We start from the raw sequence: 19233 nt of genomic DNA, 5'->3' as shown, positions 1-19233 counted from the left end.
AATGAGCGCAAAGATAACAAGTGTGAAAAAGCAGGAAATTCAAGTAAAAAAAAAAAACTACAACCACTGTATAAGATGCACCTAGCTTTTAGACCCCAAATTTTTCGGAAAAAGGGTGCGTCTTATACATAGGGAAATATGATAAGAAGGCAGAGATGAGGAGAAAGAGTGTTCCAGGCGTTAGGGTCAGCCAGAAAAAAATGCCCAGAGCTGAGAGATGGAGTGTCTTGTTTGAGGAATAGCCAGGAGGCCGGTGTTATCGGATCAAAGAGTACATGTCAGGGAGTAAGATGTAAGAAGACTGGAAAGGTAGGAGGGGGCTGGGTTAGGAAGGACTTTGAATGATGAACAGAGCATTTTGTATTTGCTACTAGAGGCAATAGAGAGCCACTGGAATTTAGGGGGTGAGTGAGTGAGTGTGTGTGTGTGTGTGTGTGTGTGTGTGTGTGTGTGGACATGATCAGACCTGTGTTTTAGGAAAGTCGCTTTAGTGGTTGAATGGAGGATGGATAGGAATGGGGAGCGACTGGAGGCAGGTAGACCCACCAGCAGGCACGAGGTGATGTAGGTCTGTACCAGACTGATGGTCATGTCAGAAGGGAGAAGGGGGCATATTCGAGAAATGGCTCAGAGGTGAAATTGACAGGTCTTGGCAACAGAAGAAAAGTGGATCTGTAGAGGGATCCCCCTAGGGCAGGCATCAAAAAATGACCATTGTACAAGCAACTTGAGAGAACCAGAGAAGATCTGCACAAAGTCAATGGAAGATTTGCATCACTGTCAACCTCCTACAGGTGTTGGAAAGTTCAGGTGTCATATTGTCCAATTAAAGGCAACGACAGGACAACAACAAAAGAAACACATGGAAAAACATCTGGGAACAAAAGCACATTAGGAATTCTAGACTCCATTGATTAGTTATTGAGAGCAAGTAGTGCTTCCTATATATCAAGGCTGTCCAAAATATGGCCCACAGGCCCGCAGTGTGATTTTATGCGGCCTGTCTGTGGGTTTTAATTTTCACGAGTGAAAAAATACGATAACAATTTTCATGGAATGCATATTAGATTTTTAAATTCCATCGCTAATAAATAGTCTTGTTGATGTTATTTTTCTTTGGTGTTTTTAAGCAGTATTACAGACGGAACATATCGCACAGAATTTTCAAATGATCTGTGGGATGCGTTCCGTCTGTACGATGCAGACAGCATGCGCCTACCTTTATACTGTTGTGTTGTCACTGTGTTGTTTTGTTTTTGCTTTCGCACTTCGCACCTTCGCCTGTCATGTTGATGACGCGCGTTCCCCCACTTTCTAATAGTGTACTGTGTTTTTTATTTGGGTGAGGCCCTCAAATAATTTTAATGGGGCCCTAAGATAACCCAAGGTTGGACAGCCCTGCTATATATGATGCTTATATGTAATACTTATATAGGTTGCTTATATAGTATTTTCTTCTGTTTATAGGCTCAGTACCACGCAAAGTTCTTTTTCTCTATGACATGAAGTTGCTAAACAAAACACAACCAAACAAAAAATGACAGTGAAACTGATGAGTTAGCACTATGTTTGAAAACATGACAGAATTCTGATGAAGCCTAAGATGATTTAATCCATTTGATGTGATGCCAACAAATGAATTAAAAGTGACTTGGCCGTCATGAAAAAAGAATGAGTCAGAGATGGCCCATGTCAATCTTTTCGTAATGTGCCTACTCCTCTAAGAATGAGGCTTTGGATGCCCCAGGGAAAGGTAAAAGAGATATATTAGAGTCATTCATTTATTAATTTCTAAGCATTAGAAACTATTGCTGGGCCTAAAGGGCTGAGGCAATATATTCTCTCCTCCCCTAAGGCGGGGTTCATCTTCTCTGGACCCATGCATAGGGTGACCAGATTCAGTTTTTGTGGATTCTGATCGCCTGAAAAGAGGTATCAGATTCACTTTTTCTTGGCTCATTATGCCCTCATCATCCCTTTGGGAATATTTACTTAAAGCTGAGGTTTGTCTCATGTCTACACCCTCCCCAAAGCAGGGTGTAGAAAGATAGTCAATATGCAGTGGAAACCAGATATGGGCAGGTAATTATTTCCTCGATGCAAAAAAAAAATACTTAACACAAAAGCCTCTCAATAGTGTACATTGACAGTAAAAATTAACAAGCATTAATATTAACCACTATTATATTCTTCAAGGCCAGGGTCAGCTCGTAAGAGCCAATTGCTAAATTTTCAGCGTGAGCATTAATACTTCAGAAACTGGTAAATACTACAAATTAGGGCTTGATTTATTGTATTGTTGATTGTCTAGACCAGGGATGGGGAACCTATGGCCTCAAGGCCACATGTGGTCTTATGGGTTCTCAAGTGCAGCCCTTTGACTGAATCCAAACTTCACAGAAGAAATCCCTTAATAAAAGGATCTATTCTATAAAACTTGGACTCAGTCAAAAGGCTGACCCCCAAGGGAGGAGGCCTCGAGGCTGCAGTTTCCCCACCCTTGGTCTAGACTTAAGAAAATGATTGAAAAAATTTTAATAATATCCATTAAGCTTAACTGTGAATCATGAGTACATTTTTTCAGAGACTTGGCTATTAAACATTTGCCAGTGTACCACTCACTGGATAGAGCTCAAAGACTTATAGATTACATAGAATTCTAACACTTATACAACATGAATAGTTTCTTCAAGAAAATAAGCAAAACATGTTAGACATGACAGATGTCAAATAAAATTATAAAAAAGATATCAATCATATTTTAATGAAAAAAATGGAATAATTACTACTGTGGGAATCATTCTTGAATCATCTATCCGTGTCTAACCAGACTGCTGCCAATTATTTAGAGCAAAGATCAAAAATTTTAGTATAAAACCAGAAAAAGGAATAAAAATTAGGAAAATGTATAGTGTCTCATAAAACAACTGTAATTTGACCTATTTAAATGAGTTTTCATGAAGAAAAATGAGATATGGTTGGAAGAAATTATATATAGATGATAATAATTTCATACTGAGGTTCAAATAATAGACCTCAGTTGCCATGATGAAAGAGCTGAGTGGCACCTAAGCCAACACTTGATTACTTGCTACGCAGAGAGGCTGGGAGGAAGGTGAGGAGATACCAAGCTCCTACTATGTGCTATAACTCTGCTAAGTGCTTTACTAATATTAAGTCATTTGATCCTCACAGAAATCCTCAGAGGTAGGTACTGCTGTTATCACTATTTTAAAGTTGAGGAAACTGAGGCTGTCAGAGGTTAAGTGACTTATTCAAAGTTTTTTTTTTTAAAGTTTTAATGTTTATTTCCCCGTGACAGTCTGGCCTACATGCTACTGGGATAAATTTTATAAGCTAGTTTTCTGGGGCCTTTCATTTTAAACTTTAACCATGGCCTGATGACAAGGAATGCTGCAAATGTCCTCTAATTCAACAAAGAGTTATGCTCCCACAAAAATCTTTTTCCATTCTACAATGTTTCAGAATTACCAGGTGATTTTTAAACACAAAATAGATAACGCTAATGGTGGCTGATCAAGTATGTTGTTCATGCAACACTTATGCTCAAAGGGGAAGGCAGAGGGTTTCCTACAATGAGCCACTTTATAAAGAGTTCTCTTTTTTGTACAAATTTACTTTTTTCACATTTAATTTACTGTGTGGAATCTCAAAACCGAGGTGATATTCCAATTTATAAAAAAATCATTTGCATACCTTTTATGGAAGTTTTAAAAATACAAAGTTTTCTCCCTAAAGTAACAGAAATTAGATTGTTTATGTCCGCCTACATATAAGATAAAAGGATTCTGAAACAATTGAACAGATTAGTTACATAGCTAGTAAGCACCTGAGGTTAGATTTGAATCCAGTACTTCCTGACTCCAGGTTCAGATCTTTGTCTACTGAGTCACCCAACTTCCTGAGAGATGTGTCCAAGGTCATATAGCTAGTAAACATTTGAGGCAGAATTAGAATTCATCACTTCAAGTCCACAGTTATCCTTTATGCTATCTAGCTGCCTAAATGAAGGGTAAAACTACTTTAAAGAAAACTTGGTGAAAGACCCTACTAAGTTAAGTGTTATCAAGGGTAGTTATGGATGAATCTGGAAGGAGCACAACTATGAGATAAAAATATGGGAAGATCTACAAGAGATTTTTATAACAAATTTTTTTTACCATCAGGGAAAATGAGTCAAATACACTTGAACTCTCACATTGAAGTCACGAATATTCTTACAGAGAGGGCAGAAATGGCACCAATGAGAACAAAGACAGGAAAAACAAGTGGGTTTGACCAGTCGTATATGAAGATCCATGCTGGAGGTGATACACCTTTGAGGGTGTGGAGCGATTGCTTCACAAGGTATCTGAAGGTGGGCCTGAAAAATATCTTGGACCTTATGAATGCCCCCAAAAGGCAATTGGGAGAATATCAACCTCTCTGCCCACATTTTCATCTATATAACATTTTATGAGAATATTATATACATATCCAGAGCATCTCTGATGAGGGTATTAGTAGGGAACCGACAATCATTTGAAAGAAATGTTCCAGGGTAGATCACATTTTTATAATTGCACAACTGATGGAAAGTTTTAGAGAATACAAAATCCCATCATGCTTCTCTATTTATTAACTTTATATATACATATATAACATGCACACATATATGTGTGTAAACCTTTGGAATTATTAGAATAAAACACTATCTTAAAGGTTATCTTCCAACAAGGTGTCTCAAAAGCATATCTCCAAATTATACAAGATTCCTTGAAATATTTAACATGAGAGATAATAGCCCTCTGATCAATAATATGAGGAATCAGTCAATTTATAATTAACAAACATTTATTAAGCACTTACTATATATACATTGATAAACATTGGAGTTATAAAGAAAGCAACAAACAAACAAAAACAACCCCAAACTAAAAACCACAAACTAACAATTAATAGCTCTCGCCCTCATGGGGCATGCATTCTAATGTGGGAGACCACATGTACTACTAGGTAGAATAGACATGCTCACCAAACAAAGGTATTTGGCTCTTTTTAAGAGGGAATCCAAATACATTGAGAGGCAGTGAAGAGTAATAGATAGGCAGCTGACCTCAGGGTGAAGTCTCATCTTTGACACATCCTTGCTATGTGAACTTGGACAAGATACAACCTCTCAGTGATCTAGACTGATGGTGTTAAGCTCAAGTTGAAGTGGGGGCCATTAAGCCATACGTAAAGATCCCTACAGGTCATGTATTGACAATTTAAAAATGTAATATTGTCTATTTTTATTTAATTTTTATTTATTTTGTTAATATTTCCTGATTACATTTTAATCTGTTTTGTGCTACACTCAGGACTGTTGCAGGATGCATGAGGCATGTGTGTCACGTGTTTGACACTTCTGATTTAGACAACTCTCTAAGACCACAAGTTTCAGAGAAAGTGCCTAAGAGTATTAGTAGAGAGTTTCCTCATTTGGGAGACCCTATATCAATGAAATCCCATGTACAGCCCCTATATTTCTGTAGATCATGAAGAGGTATCTAGATGGCTCAGTGGATAGGGAGGTGGGACTGAAGTCAGGAAGATCTGAGCCCAAATCTGACTTTACTAGCTGTGTGACCCTGGGTAAGTCACTTAACTTCTCTTTGCCTTAATCTACTGGAGAAGGAAACAGTAAACCACTCCAGTATCTTTGCCAAGAAAACTGTATGGCCAATATTGGTGTGCTGTGGTCCGTGGGGTTGCAGAGTTGGATACGACTGCTTGACTGAATAACAACAACAAAAGATGCTCTTATTTTTGGCTGACATTGTACTGGTTCCATCATACCCTAGAACACTGCAGAGTCCTCCGGACAAAATTCGAAATCACTCAAAATAGTTTACTCTACCTATCCACATGGGAAAAACCAAGTGGATGAAAAATGTTTATCCAAATTATGACCTGCAATTAAATAGACCAGGCATAAAGCTCATCCATTGATCTATGTAGTAGAATATGGGAAATGAGCAACTAGAAATAAACAGGAAGAAGAGAGTAGCTGAATTGCTTACGGGAAATTTTAGAGTTTCTTTCATGACACCAAATTTCTCTCTGAAACGAGGGACTGCTTTTAAAATAACAGTATTAAGCCAGTGTCTTATGCCTGTGAAGCACAGAACTCCATAGTCTTTGAGAATTGAAATTAATTATTATTCAAATGGCAGTGGAGAAACACACGGTGGATATGAGCTGTCTGTAGCACATAACAAGTTAAAAACTATGAAGAACTGGAATAAAAGATGGCATCAAAGCAACGTATGATCAAAAAAGAAGATGGGCTGATCATATGGTAATAGTGGAGGGTAATCAGTTAGCAGCTGCTGCACTTCACTGGTTATCAACCAGATGTTAAGAAATAACAAGGAAGGTGCCCAACACATTTGGGTGAACTCCCTGTTGCTGACCTATGGGATAATACAGACAAGATTTAAAGGAGACATGGTCATGCAGGGGTTGCAGTGTGCATCCTTGGAAGTTATATCTGCATTGATCGGGTCACAAAACCATTTGATTGTATAAATTTCGAGTATGAGCTAGGAGGTAAAGATACAATGATAAAAATGATCCTCACAGAGCTTTTTCCACTGGAGTGTAACAGCATGTATGTGGCAATTGGGTGGTGCAGTGGATAGAGTGCTGTGCCTGCAGTCAAGGAGATCTGAGTTCAAATCCAGCCTCAGGTACTTATTAGCTGTGTGACTCTGGGCAAGTCACTTAACCCAGTTTGCTTCAGTTTCCTCATCTGTAAAACGAGCTGGAGAAGGAAATGGCAAGCTGCTCCAGTATCTTTGCCAAGAAAACCCCAAATGGGGTCAGGAAGACTCAGACATGACAGAGGGCAGCTAGGTGGCGCAGCGAGTACAGCACTGGCCCTGGAGTCAGGAGGACCTGAGTTCAAATCTGGTCTCAGACACTTGACACATATACTAGCTGTGCGACCTTGGGCAAGTCACTTAACCCCAATTGCCCTGTCTTCCCCCTCCAAAGAAAAAAGAGTCAGACATGACTGGAACAACTGAACAATAGCAACAGCATATACACAGATAAATCCATATAAAATGCATACAAAATACAAAGTAATTTTTGTGGGGTGGGTAGAGGAATAACTCTGGGAATCAGAAAAGACCTCCTATAGGAGGTGGCATTTAAGTTGAGACCTGGAGGCTAGGATTTCAGAAGGAGGAGGAAGAGAAGGTAAGGAAGCCAGATGTTTCAGGAATAGGTGACCTCTCCAGGACCTCTTCAACTCTGTGATACTGTTTGTTTGTTCTCCATCAGAGCTAACATACTTTTTTAGCAGATTTATCATCGTTGAGTAAAGAATGATATTGTGAAAAGAGGGCTAGACCTGGAGTTAGGAGAGACCTATGTTCATATCCTTGTTCTCACACTTACTAGGCATGACACTTCATTTTTGTGAGCCTCAGTTTTCTCATCTATTAAGTAGGGACAATGGTGTTTGCAGTAGCTAAATGACGGAGTCATTGTGAGGAAAGCATTTTTAAAAATGTAAAGCGCTATATAAAATTTAGGCTGTTAATATTATGCACATTCTATACAAAGAGATAATTCTATTTAATACTTATTGATTTATGTCTGTCCTAGGGAGACTTTAGGAAAGCTGAGAGGAAGGGTGGAGAGGCAGAGATGTTGAAATGAAAAAGCAGGCCTTTAGGTGCAAAAGAAACATTTCACATTGGGTCTGAAATTTGAATAGGTCAATTGTGAAGAAGCCAGCAAAGAGATAAGGAACCTCAGAGCTGAGGCACTGAGGGAGTCAAAGAAGAGAGACTTTTCTAAATCCTAAGGGTAACGCTCGACTAGTGTGCCTAGTGTGAGGCCCCACCATTTAATAGGTCTGTGGGGTATCTGTTAATGTGGACCCTGCAATGTCAACCCTTTTTAAAACCAGGATTATTGTGAGTCTCAATGAGTTAATCAATATAAAGCACTCTGTACACCATAAAGCATACCTTAAACCTTGCTCGCTATTGTTATTGTTAGTTATTAATTATCATCATTAGCCTATAGTCACTTCCCTTTCAGTCTGGTGAAAACTTCATTCCTTTCTATCGCACTCCTGCTGAGCTTACGTCGTATTGAATACAGCAGTACAAAGGTATGCTGGTAAGTATTTAACAATTGGACTCTCCAAAAAAAATGTATGCACACATGCTTTTAAATTTAATCTGCTGTTAGGAGCACTTTCTTAAATCTAGACAATGAACAAAATAGTGATAACATCACAGACACTCATGTATTAAAGCGAATGCAACACTCTCTGGAGAAAGAAAGGGCGTATAAGTCAATTCTCACTACTTTAATGTCTGCTTTTTCCTCTATGTGTATTTGTGGGAAAGCACACTACAGGTTTTTAGGGGAAATGTTTCATAGCTACTATTCTTGCTATATAATTTGAGTAAATAATTGTTGCTAAAAAGCTTAGTCTACTGGCTGATTGTTAGGCAGAGCACACTGGTGGGGGCTTGTGAGCTAATGTTAGGACCATAGCCACTGACAGGGTTAATCCTAGCATCCTCAGAGTAGTAGCAGCTGTTCTTCTAGGGATCTAAGAGCCCAGAGACCCAGGGTGTTATACTTGAAATGCTCTAAATTTGAACATCTCCAAATCCCCTTTCTGACTCTAATATTCTATGATTATCTGTGATTCTTGCCATACGGAGAAATGCTCAAACAGCACCATCTGGTCATAGTATGGGTTGCAATATGCATCTTTGGAGGATACTTCTGCATCCATCATAGATTTAGAGCTAAAAGGGACTTTTAGAGGCCATCTAGCCCAAATCCCTCCTTTTATAGAAGCAATTCAGCCTAATTGGCCTTCTCTCTGCTCCTGACACTCCATCTCCCACCTCCAGGCCTTTGCATTTGCCATTCCCCATGCCTGGAATGCCTTCTTACCTCTATCTCACAGAATCATTCTTTTCTTCAAGATTCAGCTCATATCTTACCTTCAACAGGAAGCCTTTCCTGATCCCTTCCTCCCCATCTACCAATGTCCTTCTTTCCAATGTAATTAATTATTTTGAATTTCTTTATATATTTCTTTTTATATTTATTGTATGTATATGTGTATTTATGTATAAACACCCAAAATTGAGATATCAATTTCTATGCTTACTTTTCCATCTATATAACATTTTTTTCTGAGAATAATACACATTCACATCCAGAGCATCATTTATATGGGATATTAGTAGGAAACAGGCATTTTTTTTTAAAAAGAAACATTCCATATGAACTTGTCTTTTCCATTAGAATATAAGTTCCTTGAGAACTTGCTTCATTCACTGCCTTTGTATGCCTACTGCCTAGTACAGTGCCTGGCACATAGTAGGCAGTATGCTTGTTAATTAATTGATTGATGGGAAGCTGAGGCCCAGGGAAGTTACATGACTTGTTCAAGGTCACACAGGCCATATCCATCAGTGTGTTCATTCAGTCTGATTTGTTTGGTGCCTTAACACAAATGGGCTTAAATGAGAAGGAAAAGGGAAGTAAATTTCAACCATACTTGCTCTCTAGGCCTGACCCATTTCCTAGTTTTATACAGCTTGGGAAGCACTAAGTGACACTCTGGCTGAAATGACATGAATATTAATGCTCCAAAAAAAAATATCCAAACAAATCATCTACAATTGACATCATAATGTACCGCACTCAGTGAAAACAGAATCTTCCCACTACACTAAGCCTAAGGACCTGCAAGCCCCAGAGGTTCTGGATTTGTGGCTTAATATGTAAACAGCAGCTTGTGCCTGGTTTGGGATTGACTTTCATTCTCCTTGGTGTCATGTTTTTTCTTCCCAGGGTCTTATTATTAATCACTCCTTTGGAGTAGAATCAGACCTTCAGCATGCTGGTGGGTGGGCTTTTTTTTTTTTTAATACCCTAAGAAGCCTCTGAATTGAAGATTTCTATTTCTCTGGCTTACAGAATTTGCATAATTGGTTGCTCGTGCAGCATTTGTATATCACTCTTCTGATAACTCTCTGCTACAGGAAATTTGCTGGCAATTCCCAAGTGCCATCTTACCAGCAGGACTGCCTGCAGTTATCCTCACCCCCGCTCTCAAGCAATAGAGCAAATGAAAGAATACCACTTGATGCAGAAGCCTGGCATTTGCACAAGGCAAAACCCAGCTTTCTGAGATTTCTAGCTGAAATGATCACCGTCAGAAGCTTTGCTGGGACCAAACCTAGCCTCTGTCGCATCAGCTGAATGGAACCCGTGTTTAGGGTTCATGGGCCCCAGGTTGATTATTCCGTCTCCCTCGCTCTGATCCAACCAAACTGGCCTCCTCTCTGTTCCTCATCCATAGCTCTCTATCTCTCATCTCTGTGCTTTTATTCTGGCTGTCAGCCACACTTGGAATACACTCCCTCCTCATGTCCACTTTGTAGAATTCCTCCCTTTGTTTAAGACACAACTCAAGCATCGATTTGTAGGTGAAGACTTTCTCAATCCTCTCAATTACTAGTACCCTCCCTCTCAAGCTACCTTGTCTTTGTACCCCCCTTCCCCCAGCAGTGCCTGGCACATAGTATTCTTTTAATAAATGCTCACCGATCACTGATATAGTTAAGCTATGGTCCATGTTTGGGATAGTAGTGGGTGCTAACCTTGGTCTAGGCCCGAGCTGCATGTATTATTGAAGAAATGGTGTCATCACTTAATTATAGGTACATAAAATCACAGAATATAATCAACCTTGTTTTTGTATATCTGCCATAACTTCCCCACTAGATTATAAATCTCACGAAGACTAGGTCCATATTTTATTCATCGCTGTATCCTCCAGATTTCCTAGAACAGTGCCTTTCCCATAACAGATACTCAATAAATTCTAGTTAAATGAACAGCCCACAAATAGCCTCCTCTATTCTGTTCATGTGGTAGCACTTTCAGTTGTTTTTATTTTCAAGTCTCAGTGCCAGGATGTTTCTTAGTGGGGGGTGGGGTAGACAGGAAGACAGGCTTAAGACCAGAGGATGGGAAGTTGGATGAGAAGTTGGAGATAAACAATGCCCTTAGGAACGTCACCAGTCCCTTTGAAAGCAGATCTTTCCCAAGACTACTTGATCTCTTGTCTCACGCTCAGGGTGCTTTGGATTCAACCACAATATATTATGTTGAATAAAAAAAAAGATATATATCATTAGGAGAGCTTAAAATGCAGCAAAGAAGCATTATTATTGTTATAACTTTCGCTATAGCACACAAAAAGAGGTCTGAGGCTACTGAGTGAACTGAACCCCAGGACAGGTGGGACTATTTAAGTGATTTGCCCAGGATCACACAGTGAGTTCCTGCAGCTGGACTTCAACCCAAGTATTTCTGACCCCAAGTTCAGTTCTATTCACTGTACCATAACTCCTTTAAGTAATATATTTCTGATGGCTTCCTGGCAACTTAACTCCTCTGAGCCTTACTTTCTTCATCTCCAAAACAGGGATAACAATTGCACCTATCTCATAGTGTTAGTGTGAGACCCAAATGAGCTAATGCATGTAGGGGAAGGGAAGGGGATGAGCAATTATTAAGTGTCTACTGTGTGCCAGGCACATTATACATGTTATCTCATTTCGTCCTTTTATCAGCCCTAGGAGAGGGATGCTATTATTATCCCCATTTCACAGGTGGAACTGTAAGGTACTTTTTTAATTAAGATTTTTTATTTTTAGTTTACAACACTCAGTTCCACATGATTTTGAGTTCCAGATTTTCTTCCCTCCCCCCCCCCACTCCCTTCACAAGATGGCATGGAATCCAACATATCTTCTACATATAACTTCACATTGAACTTATTTACACTATAGTCAAGTTGTAAAGAAGAATTATGTCCAATGGAATGAATCAGGAGAAAGAAGAAACAAAACCAAAAAAACAAAAACAAAAGAGAAAAAAAAACAAAAGAAAAAAAGGAGAGCAGTTTGCCTCAATCTGCATTCAGTCTCAATAGTTCTTTCTCTGGATGTAGATAGCTCTCTCCCTCATGAGTCCTTTGGAGTTGTCTTTGAACCTTGTATTGCTGAGAAGAGTGAGGTCTACCAAGGTTTGTCATCACAGAATCCATGTATCTGTGGTTGTGTATAATGATCTCCTAGTTCTGCTCCACTCACTCAACATATCATGTAGGTTTTTCCAGGTTATTATGAAGTCCGTATATTAAATGCAAATCCAAACAACTCTTAGGTACCACATCTCTCCTGTCAGATTGGCTAAAATGACAAAACAGGAAAATGATAAATGCTGGAGAGGATGTGGGAAAATTGGAACACTGTCTGATCCAGCCATTCTGGAGAGCAATTTGGAACTATGTCCAAAGGGCTATAAAAGTGTTCATATCCTTTGATCCAGCAATGCCACTTCTTGGGTTGTATCCCAAAGAGATCACACAAGTGGGAAAAGGACCCATATGTACAAAAATATTTATAGAGGCTCTTTTTGTAGTAGCAAAGAATTAGAAATCAAGGGGATGCCCATCAATTGGGAAATGGCTGAACAAGTTATGGTATATGAATGTAATGGAATACTGTTGTGCTATAAGAAATGGGGAAGATACGGACTTCATAATAACCTGTAAGGTACTTTTAATGTCACCTCTGATTACTGACCCTTATCTCTGATCCCTTCCGCTTTAGCATGCCAGGCATCTCACTTGGTGCCTTCTTCTCTCCTAGACCTCCACCCTCACACTTTGGCTGTTGTTCCTCACAGCCCTTCCCTCAGACCATTTCTCACTTCTTGTTACTTGATGCCTAATTCCCAAATAAATGGCTATTGATTCAGAAAACTCTCCAATTTGCTTCCTTAGTGCCTCGTCTGGTAATCCATTCTTCTTCTAGGTGCAGAATTTGACCCAATTATGGGTACTTAAGCCAATAGCCGAGGCACTGATGATCACTTACTTCAGATCCACTGTCTCTGAGCTGCTCTGCTCTACAGTCAATTCCTAAGACCTTAGTTAACCCCTTAAAGTCTTGGGCTGCCTTGGGGAATGGCAAGAGGAAGGCTTGTAAAGCCACTTGTGGAAAAGGCCAAATTCTTCTAACAGGTTTAAAAAATATTAGAAAACAAAACCAACAGCAAATCTCTATTGAATTTTCACATTATGTATATTAAAGGTGATAGAAATAATGCCTGGGAAACCCTTCTTCTTCTGGACTCCTTTGCACTTCATTTCTACTACTTAAAAAAACGATCGTGTGCTGTCTTATAGTTATCAGTATACATGTTTTTATTTCTCCTTTGGATTTTTAAGTCCCCTTTTCTGAGATCAGGAGCTCTGTCTTGTTCACTTCTATAACCTCCGGCGTGCTTAGCATCAGTCCTTACTGAAATGAAATATTTAATGAACTATTGAATGAATGAAATTGAATGAATGAATTAATTGAATGAAAGGGAGTACTTAGTGGTAAAGATGGCCCAGGGCAGGCAATGTTAGACATTCACTAAGTGCCTATATTTGCAGACTGTGTTGTGCACTTTGGAGATACAAAACTTGGATAGATATCATTCTTATCTTTATGCATCTTATAGTTCAGTAGGCAACAAGGTGGCACAGTGGATGGAGTACCAAGAGTAGAGTGAGGAAGATTCATCTTCTTGAGTTCAAATCTGGCCTCAGACTTTTACTAGCTGTGCGACCCTAGGCAAGTCACTTAACTCTGCCTCAGTTTTATTATCTGTATAATGAGCTGGAGAAGAAAATGGCAAATCATTCTAGTATCTCTGCCAAGAAAAGAAGCCCCAAATGGGGTCACAAAGAGTTGGACAGAACTGAAAATGACTGAACAACAAGAACAAAAAAAGGGAGATAAGACACAAATACAAAATGTTGTTGTACATAAGAAGCCAATAAGCCTTTGAGAGATATACAGAAGCAAATGCTGTGGGAGGTTCAAGTGGAAGGTTGTTATTGACAGGGGTGGGGGGTGGGTGGGAATTTGGTTTTCTTGGATGGGTAGGAATACCTCATCTGGCTTTATTGGATAGGTAGGAACACCCCTTCTGGAGAGGATGGAGGATGTTCTAAGTATGTAGGGCCAATGTGAGCAAAAACCAAAAAGACTGGGATAAGCTGGGAATGTTTTGTGGAAACACAGAGTGATATCCAATTTGATTGGAGTATAGCGCATGAAAGGGAGCTATAGGTGAGATAGGTAGGGGGGCATTAGTTGGCCTTGACCTCAAGAAAAAGGAGCTTCGCTTGACTTTGGTTGGCAGTCGGCAGCCACTTAAAATTGTGGAGCAGGAGAAATAACATGTTCTGGCCCATGCAGAAGGAATATTGTCCTGGCAGTAGACAGGATGTGTAGGATCATTGGGAGGAAGGGACACCATGAAGGAAGAAAGGACTGATGGGAAGTTTTTGTAATAGTTTGGCAGATGGTAACAAAGAGCAAAGAAAGGATGAATACAAGAGATATAGTAGAGGTGGAGTCATCAGGATTTGACAACTAAGAAGCGAGGAAGTAGGCAATAAGCATTTATTAAGTGCCTACTATGTGCTAGGCATTGTGCTAAGTGCTAGAAGAGAGGAAGATTTTGAAAAAAAAAAACCAACCCTATATTTTGAACATAGGAAGCTGGATAAATTTTGGTGCCAATGACAGAAATAGCAAAGTTAAAAGAAAGAGTGAGTCTCGGGGAAATGTAACAAATATGGTTTTGGACATGTTGAGTAAGGTGACAGTGAAACCTTCAAGTGGAAATGTCCTGTAGGAGGACTGAGATGTAGGTCTGGAGCTTAGTACAGAAGTCAGGATTAAAGGTGCATCATTTGTAAGGAGATGGTGGTTGAAGTCTTAAGACTAAATGAAATTGCCCGAGGGGAGAACATTGGGAGAGAAGAGAAGACGAAGAACAGAACTTTAAGGAACATCCACTGAAGAGTCAAGAAGGAGGCAAAGATGCAGTAGAGAAGGAGAACCAGGAGGATGTGGTATTTCTGAAGCCAAGGGAAAATAGAACATTACAGAATCATAGTCTTAGGGTTAAAAGACACCTTAGAGATGGCTGAGTCTAACCCTCTCATTTTACAGCTGAGGAAACTGAAGCATAATCAACCAATCAATAAACATTAATTAAGCACCTACGTGCCAGGCCCTGTGCTATGCTCTAGAGATACAAATACAACAAATGAAACAATTCCTAATTGCAAGTAAGACACCAAGGATATCTATATATCTATCTATGATTTATATTTATCTATACTTTTTATATTCAGTATGTAATTAAATCTAAAATGCATACATATGTGTATATATGTTATTTTTTTTTCAGGGGGGGAGGCAAGGCAATTAGGGTTAAGTGACTTGCTGTGTCGGTAGGCAAAATGGCCTTTGTTTTCTTTGAGTGACTCAGTCTATCTCATTGAGCCTTGCTGGGTGCTGGGCCCCTGTTAGGGCTAACTCCGGGGAGGGCCTAGTTTACATCTCTGGGACAGCAGAGGATTTTAGACCACCTGGGTTTGGGTCTGCCTCTTTGTGAGATTCATGGGGCTGGCTAAGGGGAGGTGTTAACTCCAGAGCCATTCCCCATTGGGTGTTAACCTAGTCTACGTGGATGTGAACCTCCCAGGGTCCTAGGGGGAGGGGCCAACTCAAGAACCAATCGGCTCTGGTCATTCAGGCTGCACTTGATGATGTCAAAAACTCTATAAGAGGGGAGAAGACAGCTTGAAGATCCCTTTTCAGTTGGAGCTACAGCGGTGGCGAGCGTGACTTCGGGCCAGCCCTTGTTCCGAGCTTTCGGGCTGAACCTAGATGTTGGTAACTATGAATTGTATTGGGTCTGTCTGTTGATATTTGTAATTTGTTTGTATTTTGTTCTGAAGTCTGGGGTGCTGGTTTTTTCCCCCCGAACTAAATGAATGTTCTAAAGTTCAGGGTGCTGGCTGTTTTTTCCCCTGAACTAACTGAATGCTGTCTGTATGCTCCCCTTAACTAACTGAATGTAGTCTGTATGCTGGATTAAAGTAAGCTGTGCTTTCCCAGCGTGCCGGCAGCCTCCTGGGTGCTGGCTGTGGGTGGATCTTACGCCTCCACAGAAGCTGCTAGCTGGATTGTTAAAACACTTGCCCAAGGTCAAAGAGCTGCTAAGTGCCATATGTCTGAGGCTGGATTTGAGCTCAGGTCCTCCTGACTCCAGGCCTGGTGCTTTACTCACTGTGCCACCTAGCTGCCCGAATATGTTATGTTTAAATATATACGTATAAGTATGTATAAGTAAGTTTAAGTTACATGAGTTAAGTCAAGTTATATAAGTATAAGTTTAGGTATAAGTATTATATGTAAGTATATAGAACATATTACATATGTATGTATGTTGTATTTAATTACATACAGAATAAATAAATACAAATAAATGCAAAGTAAATACAAGGTAATTTGAGAGGGAGGGCACTAGCATTTGAAAGGATTAGGAAAGATTGATGTAGAAGGTAGTATTTCAGCTCTATCTTGAAGGAAAAGAAGGATTCTAGGAAGCAAAGATGAGGAGAAAGTGTATTCCAGGCCTGGGGTGGTGGGGGACTCTTAGAATGGAATGGGAATGGGAGATGGAATGTTCTGCTGGAGAAACAGAGAGAAGGCCACAATGGCTGGATCACCTGGTGTAGAAGAGGGAATAATGTACCATGATGTTGCAAAGATTGAACAAGGATGTGCAGGGGCTTGAGTTTGTGTTTGATCCTAGAGGCAATAGAAAACCATTGGCCTGACTGAGGAGAGAAGTGACAGGATCATATCTATGCTGAAAGAAAATCAAAGAACATGCATGTCCAGGGTGGAGGAGAGGGACACATGGGTAGGGAACATGTGACCAGAAAACATACATGTTCGGTAACTCATGTTTCTAATATTTTCCACGCTGGGGCCTTTCTCTACCTCCCTAGTCCTGGACACATTGCATCTTATTAACTTTTGTGTCATGGTGCCTGTGAATGCTGAATAATGCACTGCTTTTGTTTGCTCCCAAGAGCTATAGATTTCCTCTGGTCATGCCTTTAGGCTGCAGGATGCTTTTTCTTCTGACGTGGGGGTGGGGTGGGGTGGTGTGTGTGGGTCCAGGCAAATGTTCTGTCAATGCTTCCTATCCTCTTTGCTGTGCTGCTCTCTGCTGGCATCTCCATGCAACTATTTACTGCTGCTCTGCTGGTCTTCAGCTGTCTGGAAGCCTTTTCTTCCATTGAAGAAGGAGTGACCTAGGGTTATTTTTTTTGGTCGGGGGTGGGAGGAGGGTGGGGGGGGGAGCCGTTAGTGATTCACACCAAGGCCATTGCAGGACAGAGAAGTCCTTAGTCTTTAAATCTATCTTTTAAACTGAGTTTTCCTGTTGCTCCTCACTCAGACTTTGTCATTCTAAACTCTTATTTGAATTATGATCAGGAAATTCCTTTGAACTCTCATCATATCACAGGGGATCCGCTTGGGTTCTTGTAAATCACTTTGAGAGCAAGACTGGGAGGAACTGGGTGGAGTTAGTAAAGGCGCTGATCTTCTATGCATTGTGGATCTTTGTAAACTTTATTTTATACTATCCCCAGCCCCCAACCCCTAAATCCCTCTACTGCCTGGACCATCCAACAAACAAACACTTTTACAACAAAGAGTCCTCAAGAAAACAGTTTGATTTATCAATTATTAACAGAACAGATGGTTATATTCTTTAACTTTGGAAATATGGTACTAACATTGACTATTGTATCTGTGACTTTCTTCTCTGACCCATACTGATTATGAGACTTGACCATTGTATTTGACTAAACCTTTGTCCTCTTTCTAGTTGACTTTATTTATATTGTTGTAGTCACTGTATATATATTCTTCTGTCTCAGTTTTCTTTATTCTGATCATATAGAAGTGTTGGTATGACTTACTTTTTATGGGGCCATGTTGTCTCATAGTAATTTCTGCTTCCTTTTAAAAATATTCTTAACCATCCTAATAATGCTTTTTTAGGATTTTTTTCTGAATTGAAGTCAAGTGCAATAGCCAATAATTTGTAGGCTCCTTTTTCTTTCCTTTTTTAAAATTGAAAAATTTCTTCTTCCCTAGTCCTGTTGTTCAAAATCAATCTTTCTCTTTTCCTTCCTTCCTTCCTTCCTTCCTTCCTTCCTTCCTTCCTTCCTTCCTTCCTTCCTTCCTTCCTTCCTTCCTTATCATGGTTAAGTGACTTGCCAGACTCACACAGCTAGGTAAATTTCTGAGGCTGAAAACTCAGGTCCTCCTGACAGTGGGTACTCTATCCACTGTGCCACCTAACTGCCCCTTCTCCATGATCTTTCAAAGGCTACCATTTCGGAAATTACATCTATTTATTCTTTCATTCAGTCTAGGATGCAGTTTATCTGGGCTCAGTGACTTGAATTCACTAAGGGCAGCTTTATACTTTTATACTTTACAATCTTACTATTTATTTTAGAATGCTAATGGCTGTGCTGTGATTCAGTCACTGTTTTGGCAGAAGTGAGGTAGAGAGAAGAAAGTCTTTATGGGTCATTAACAGAAGGGTGGTTAATCATGGGAGAATGTTGGGAGGTGGCCTGCTGGTCACTGGACAACAGCAACAAACATGGGCATAAGGTGATATAAAACAGAATACCTGGACTTTAGTGAGATGAGATGAGAAAAGGAAGTAGGGAAAAGCCCATTTAAAAACTAACAAGAACTTAGGGATGAAAAAAGACAATTTATGAAATACTTCATTAGCCATCGGAGAATAACCAGAGGTCATCTCAATGAGGGAAGTAATTTTGGAACTAGGGAGTAAGGGAAATGATCTCACTTTGAAACAAGTATTGTGATAAGCCAAGCAGAGCTTTTAAGTAAGAATCAGAATTTTAAATTTAAATAACTACTATCGTTATTTAGATGGAAAAATGATTGGCTGGTGAAAAGTTATTTGGAATAATAGAATCAAAGCCTATCTCCACAGCTGAGGCTCAGGCTGAAGGAAGCTGAAGGATCTATAAGTCAAATTTGTGGTTCTTTGATCTGCCAAATTCACTTCACTGCTTTGTCATTTCTCTTTTCCCAGCATAATTGCTTCTCTTGGTCCCCAAGGTCCCTGTTAGTTCCTTCTGTCCTACATGATTCTCTGTCTGTCTCTCTGTTTCTCTTTGTCTCTCTATGCCTCTGTCTCTCTCTGTCT

At 39.8% G+C, this 19233-nt stretch overlaps 1 protein-coding gene across 1 annotated transcript in view; it reads right to left on the bottom strand.

The window, feature by feature from the left end:
• Positions 1 to 19233, bottom strand: part of LY86 (lymphocyte antigen 86) — a 143637-nt gene that overhangs the window by 27065 nt on the left and 97339 nt on the right. The window lies entirely within an intron of this gene.

Source organism: Trichosurus vulpecula, chromosome 1, assembly GCF_011100635.1.
Source record: "Trichosurus vulpecula isolate mTriVul1 chromosome 1, mTriVul1.pri, whole genome shotgun sequence".
Taxonomy (NCBI): domain Eukaryota; kingdom Metazoa; phylum Chordata; class Mammalia; order Diprotodontia; family Phalangeridae; genus Trichosurus; species Trichosurus vulpecula.
This window is presented reverse-complemented; position numbering and strand designations above follow the sequence as displayed.